Source organism: Dioscorea cayenensis, chromosome 6, assembly GCF_009730915.1.
Source record: "Dioscorea cayenensis subsp. rotundata cultivar TDr96_F1 chromosome 6, TDr96_F1_v2_PseudoChromosome.rev07_lg8_w22 25.fasta, whole genome shotgun sequence".
Lineage (NCBI taxonomy): Eukaryota > Viridiplantae > Streptophyta > Magnoliopsida > Dioscoreales > Dioscoreaceae > Dioscorea > Dioscorea cayenensis.
Genome location: NC_052476.1, coordinates 7627320 through 7633878, shown reverse-complemented (window position 1 = coordinate 7633878; position 6559 = coordinate 7627320). Strand labels below are relative to the sequence as shown.

The following is a 6559-nucleotide window of genomic DNA, read 5'->3' as shown; positions in this document are numbered from 1 at the left end:
TTTTTTTAATATAGGAAATGACCTAATTGCCCTCTTAATAGAAAAATCATAGAAAATGGGTCCAAATGATGGAATTGCCCCCGATTTTTAACATCAAAGCTACTATGCAAACATGCAAAAATGCCACTACTACTAAATGATCATTTTACCCCTAATGCAAGCATAAAAATCTAAATAGGCCCGAGGTCTAAATCAGGACAGGGTACAACAGGTAGTGTTTAACATAAGGAAAGAATGCTTCGCATTCATATCGCACAAGCACTTATCTAACTCCCCCACACTTAAGCTTTTGGTTGTCCTCAAGCAAAAGATTAAACATTTTGTTCATAGAGAGCATTCTACAAGTAAGGGAAATTTCAACACTAAACATAAAAAATCGAAGCTCTAGCTAAAAACTTGAATAAAAAGGACAACAAACCTCGAAATCGTGAAAGTGTGTGGACTCACTCAAGTCAACCCTAAAGTATACTCCCCGAAAGCTCTAAGTACAAGGGAACTTATTTATATACAACAAGAAAGCAACACCAATTTCAAAGACGGTAGTAGCTTCACACATTCTCTAAGGTGGCCCTTTCCCAAGCGGCCGCTAAGGTGGTTTTTCACACTTTCGAGGTGGTATCTCTTTCACCGGAGTGGTAGCTTACACTCATCTTATGAGATAGCTCTTTTCTCTCATTAGGGCATAACTAGTATCCGACTTATGAGAGTAGCTTCATACTTCATAGGTGGTAGCTCTTTCCACCCAAAAATGCCAAATAAACAAGAAAAACTATTTTTGTTCCTTCTTTTTCATTTTCATCAGAATTTAACACAAGAAACAACTATAACTAGTCCCTTTAACATCGAACATGAGTTTCCAAAAAGAGTTTAAAGAGTGAGTAGTGCAATGAATGTAAATCGGGCAAAAATTCCTAGAAATTCAAATAAAAACTAGAGCATGAAGACATTCAATGTTGAAAATTCTTCTAAACTCAAGAATGCAATCAATGCAACTAAGGTGAACCGCCATTGGCTATGTGAGCATGTATATCAATTAAGAACAATAGAAAAGATGTGTGCACTATGAAACTCCCCCCACACTTAAGTTGTACATTATCCCCAATGTACACATGCAAGCTCACTCATAATGTATATCAATCAAGAATATATGTGGGAGAAGCAATCAAAACAATACTCCCCTAATTCCTAGTGTCGCGTTTGACTAAGCTAACTCCTTGGGAGTAGTGTTCCGACGGGTTGTGAAGCTCACACGGCCAAGTGCCGAAGCACTTTATCCGTGCCCATGACAAAGTTTCAATTCCAAGATGACAAGACCATCTGCACGCATACACGAGGGGGTTCAGTGAAGCTCAATAAAAACAAAATAACTCGAGTATATAAAAGATAGAACAATGAATACAACTTGAGATGCAAAATGAAAATAAACTCAGAAGGAGAGTCCGTTCTGAGTGAACAAGTCCAAAATAAAGTGCATAAAAACAAAGAAATGGAAATAAAATCAAATGTCGGTGTCGCGCTCTGGGTCCTCTGCTGGTGGTGGTGGTGAGGAAGTACATGGTAGGTCCACTGGTGCTGGTATAGGTGATGGGGAAGATGCTGGAGAAGCTGAGGGTCTACATCTTAATAGCTGTCGTAGGAAATCAAAACGGGACATAAGATCGGTATACTGGCCTGACTGTATCTCCCGCATCTCGATGATCTCAGACCGCAATATGCCCATGGTGCTCTCGAGCCTCTCAATACGATCATAGGCTCCTGAAAGGGTACCCGGCTGTCATGGTGTCTTGGCCATCGCCGGGGCGGAATCTCCCGCTGCATCCCCTCCACCCTAGGTGCTCTCAGTGGTGGGTGTGGCCAAAATGTAAACTCTAGGTCCATATCTGCGTACCACTCCCATCATCCTGAGCGTATCGAGTCCAAGTGGAGAAGGAAAAACTATCTGATCGGCATGCCGTATAGCAGCTCCGAACCCCATCCCCAGAATGAGTCTAGTAATGTAAGGACCAGCAAATAATACTCCTACTTTCCCACTCTGGCCCTAGTATCGCATATACTCCACCACAATGTGCCCCAGATGAATAGGCACGGACCTCACCATGGAGTATAAATAAAGTAGTCCCTGCCGTGACAAAACAATAGTGTTGTCGCCACGGCCATCCACAGACCTGCTAAGGACAACAAACAAATACCTGTATCTCAGCCTAGACAAGCATGTGGCTTTGGACACACCTGGTTCATGCCGCCTCGGTCCACACAATACCTGATAGGCTTGCTGTGGGGTCAAGGTGACCGGGTAATCTGTCGGTAGATGTCCATACTCCTTTGCTGCTATATATGCCTCATCGTACAAAACCATGCGAACGGAAAACACAAAAATTCTTATGGTGAATTGACGACCGAACACTCTAAATTGTATGTCATCCACAAACTCAAAAGACGCCAGCACCTCCAAAGTCAACGGTCAGAAAACTGGCTCTCGTATAGACAGCAGCCTCTGCCACCCTCTTACAGCCATCAGTGACTCCAGCTATCTAACAAACTCATCACCCAACTGGACCCCGTTTAACACACTAAATTCCGCGAAACGGGATTGGCCAAACCTAAGCCCTGATAGTCGCTCGAAGCGAGCTTGATGCTCGGGATCCGAAAATGCAATGTGTGCCAACTCGGGTGAAGGTTCCCTAGGGCGCTTGCCTTCTTGCTTCTTCGCGTGCGGTGCCATGCCTGCAAGCAATAGTGAAGAGATGATCAAAGATGCTCAGTCATAGAATACTGTAGAATTCCACATGGGCTTGTGGAAATTATCCACGCCCGTGTGGATCTGCAGGGAATGAAAAACCGCACGATAGCATTTCTATTTTCAAAAAAAAAATACAATGTAAAACCCTATTAAAATACTCTCTGACATGCATAGCCCCTTTTAAATCAAAATTTAACACAACTCAAGTCGTTTAATTTACTAAAACAAGAAATGGCAATTAGAAGAAGGATTAAAGATTCACCAAAAGAAAAGAAAAAGATAGGTATGAAAACCTTGAATTCGGTGCGAAAAAATGCTTGAAATCCCCGTAAAAGAACGATCAATCGGCCGGGAAATTAATTAGGAGCGGTTTTCAGGTGGTTGAAGATGAAGAGGAAGAGAAATCGCAAGGATTTTTTAAAGAAAAAAATTCGCGTCTCTTGAATTGCATGCATTCCCACCCAGGCGTGGAAATTACCCACGCCCGTAGTGTCTCCATAGGAAAATCGAGACTGGGGCGGTGCACGCCCTGCGCCTCGGGAAAAATGCCCTTTCGACTCGGGACGCTCGCACGGGCGGTGGAAAAATACCCACGCCCGTGCGCCCGACCCATGTGGGCAGCCGCATGCCCCTGGGCTTCTCAGACATCCAAGAAAAATTCCTATGTGTTCCACACGCCCGTGCGGAAATGCCGCACGAGCGTGGACATTCACAAGTCCAATTCATAGGGGCAAGTGCATGCCCCTGTGCCTTCTCGGGATGGAGAGAGCTCCTCTGCAGAGATTTGCACAGGCATGCAGAAATTTTCCACACCTGTGCGCTCTCGGGATAATCTGCCAAACTCTGCAGAAAATCACACGCCCGTACGGAAATTACCTACGGGCGTGCGATATTCGCATGGTCATTCACAAGGGCAGCCGCACGCCCCTGCGCCTTCTCTGGATGAGCTCGCAGTGCAAAAACCACAGGCGTGCGGAAATACCACACGTCCATGCATTTTCCTGGATGCCTTAGAAAAAACCTGCAGGCTCTGTAAAAAAAATTTCTGAACATGTTTACACACTCAGAGCCTACCCTATTATGCAAGTTTTACTAGTGAAAACATGAAATAAAGCTCAAACGACCCAACTTCGCCAAATCCACATGAAAACACATGATGAATCCTCAAAACCTAAAATAAAATCGCAGCACAAGCATCTAAAAATCAAGACACCAACACTTAACAATTTATTCATGCAAACACTAAATTATTCGACTAAGAAAAACAGTAAACACTTGGGTTGCCTCCCAAGAAGCGCTTGTCTAACGTCACTAAGCTTGACGTACCTTGTCTTACCTCATGGGGTCTCATAGATGAATGTTGCCCTCTTACCCATGACTTGGAAGCATGATGAGCATAATCTCTTGAAGGTAGAGGGTGTGTTATCGGGCTTGGGGCCACCTAGCAATGGTTTATCCAACTTCTTCGGTTCACGTACATCTCCAACAGCCTTGGAGCATTTCCGGTGGCGTCTCCTAGCCCTCTTCATTTTTCGAGCAACCTCTTCAAGATCCCCGGGTAGATGGTACTTCTTCCGTCGAACCAAGCATCATTACTTCTTCATAATCCTCTTCTTGGTCGAACAAACCCTCGTACGGGTCCGGATAGAACATTTCTTGCATGTATTCATCAACAATCTCATCAGTAGTGTCTAGGAAGTATAAAGTATTATCGAAATCAAGAGAATGCCGCATGGCTTCAGCAAGGCGGTATGTGAGCTTGTCATCTCCAACTCTCAAAGTTAGCTCTCCGCCATCCATGTCAATCAATACCTTGGAAGTTCGTAAGAACGGCCTCCCAAGTATCAAGGGTACATCCGCATCCTCATCGAGGTCTAGCACCACAAAGTCTACAGGAAATATATACTTGTCCACCTTGACAAGTACATCTTCGATGATACCGCTTGGATGTCTCACCGTTCAGTCCGCCAATTGCAAAGTCATCCGATTGGGCCTAGGCTCACCCAAGCCTAACTTTCGAAAGAAGGTGTATGGCATGACGTTGATGCTGGCCCCTGAGTTTGCCGCCAATGCCATTTCTTCACTCATATTGCCAATGCTACACGGAATGATGAAGCTTCCTGGGTCTTTCTTCTTGTTCGGCATGTTCCTTTGCAACACCGCCGAGCATGAAGCATCTAGAATCACCGAAGCACTTTCCTCCAACTTCCTCTTGTTGGTCAACAAGTCTTTCAAGAACTTCGCATACTTAGGCATTTGGGCCAATGCCTCAACAAAAGGAATATTGATGTGGAGTTGGTTGAACAAACTCAGGAACTTCTTGTACTGTTCATCCCCTTGGTCATTTTTCAATCTAGAGGGATAAGGGATTCTTGGCTTGAAAAGTGGGGGTGCCACCTCCTTCTCTTTGCTTGTTCCCTCTTCTACCTCTATAACCTCGGGTGCGTGTTATTTTGGCATCTCACTCGGAAGCTTACCTTCAACCTCACGACCACTTCTCAAAGTGATCGCTTTCACCTGCTCTCTAGGGTTGGTCTCTGTATTGCTTGGCAAGCTTCCATGTGGCATGTCAGAGAGAGACTTCACAATTTGTCCCACCTGATTTTCAAGGTTATGTAAAGAGGCGGTGTGGTTGCGAAGTGTGGCCTCAATTGATTCAAACCTTGTATTTGCAGATTGCACAAATCTAGTCAAGGCCTTCTCCAAATCATTCATTCAGGTTTCCAAACCTGAAACTCTGTTTTCCACATGCGGGGCTTGTTGTTGTGGTTGGAAACCCGGTAGCCCCATGGCCTTTTGTGGACCCTGATTGCTCCATGAGAAATTGGGATGATTCTTCCAACCCGGATTGTAGGTATTGCTATATGGGTTTCCTTGAGGTCTCATGCCATTACCTACAAAATCAACATTCTCCACCGAAGATACATCACCAATAGAGATCGGGCAATCGGAGGGAGCATGTCCTCCTCCACACCCAGTGCAATTAGTCACGGCCGCTACTCTATTTGAAGTTAGAAGATCTAACTTCTTACTCAAATTTTCCACTTGAGCCGCCAATGAAGTTACTGCATCTATCTCTTGGAGACCGGCCACCTTTTTCTTCCACCTAGCATTCCATTGGTAGTTGTTTAACCCCATTTCTTTCAATTAACTGACGGGCCTCATCTGGGGTCTTGCTACCTAAGGTACCTCTTGCTGCTGCATCCAAGAGTTACCTTGTACTCGGGTTCAAACCATTGTAAAAGGTCCCGAACAATCATCCACTCTGGAAATCCGTGTTGCGGGCACTTTCTCAGGAGCTCCTTGAACCTTTCCCATGTCTCAAATAGAGACTCCAATTCCAACCGAACAAAGGATGAGATCTCATTCCTAAGCTTCGTGGATTTTTCCCGGAGGGAAATAACGGGCAAGAAAAGCTTCTACCATCTCCTCCCATGTGGTAATTGATGCTCTAGGTAATGAGTGTAGCCACTGCTTCACTATTCCCTTTAGGGAAAATGGGAAGGCTCGCAACTTGATGGCATCATCCGTCACCCCGCTTTATCTTCGAAAGATATCACACACCTCAAGAAAAACTTTCTATATGGTCGTTTTGGATCCTCATCGGCCAAACCATTAAACTATGCGACTATCGTAACATGTGGATGAATGCGGCTTCACTCAAAGTTTTGAGTCGTAATCGGGACGCACAATACCCGATTAGTGTCCCCAACACCCGAAGATCCGCATAATCGGATAATGTTCACTGTTGCTCATTCCGTTTCCGCCATGTTTTTCGATTCTTCCACTTCCAAATCAGCTAGATTAGATCGTTTCTTC

The 6559-nt window shown here is 44.7% G+C and overlaps 1 non-coding gene across 1 annotated transcript; it reads left to right on the top strand.

Moving 5' to 3' along the window:
• The first annotated feature begins 6010 nt into the window (after positions 1-6010).
• On the top strand, positions 6011-6117 carry LOC120264021. The gene has a single exon (XR_005537205.1). It is a non-coding gene; the product is annotated as a small nucleolar RNA R71 (small nucleolar RNA).
• Positions 6118-6559: the final 442 nt, after the last annotated feature.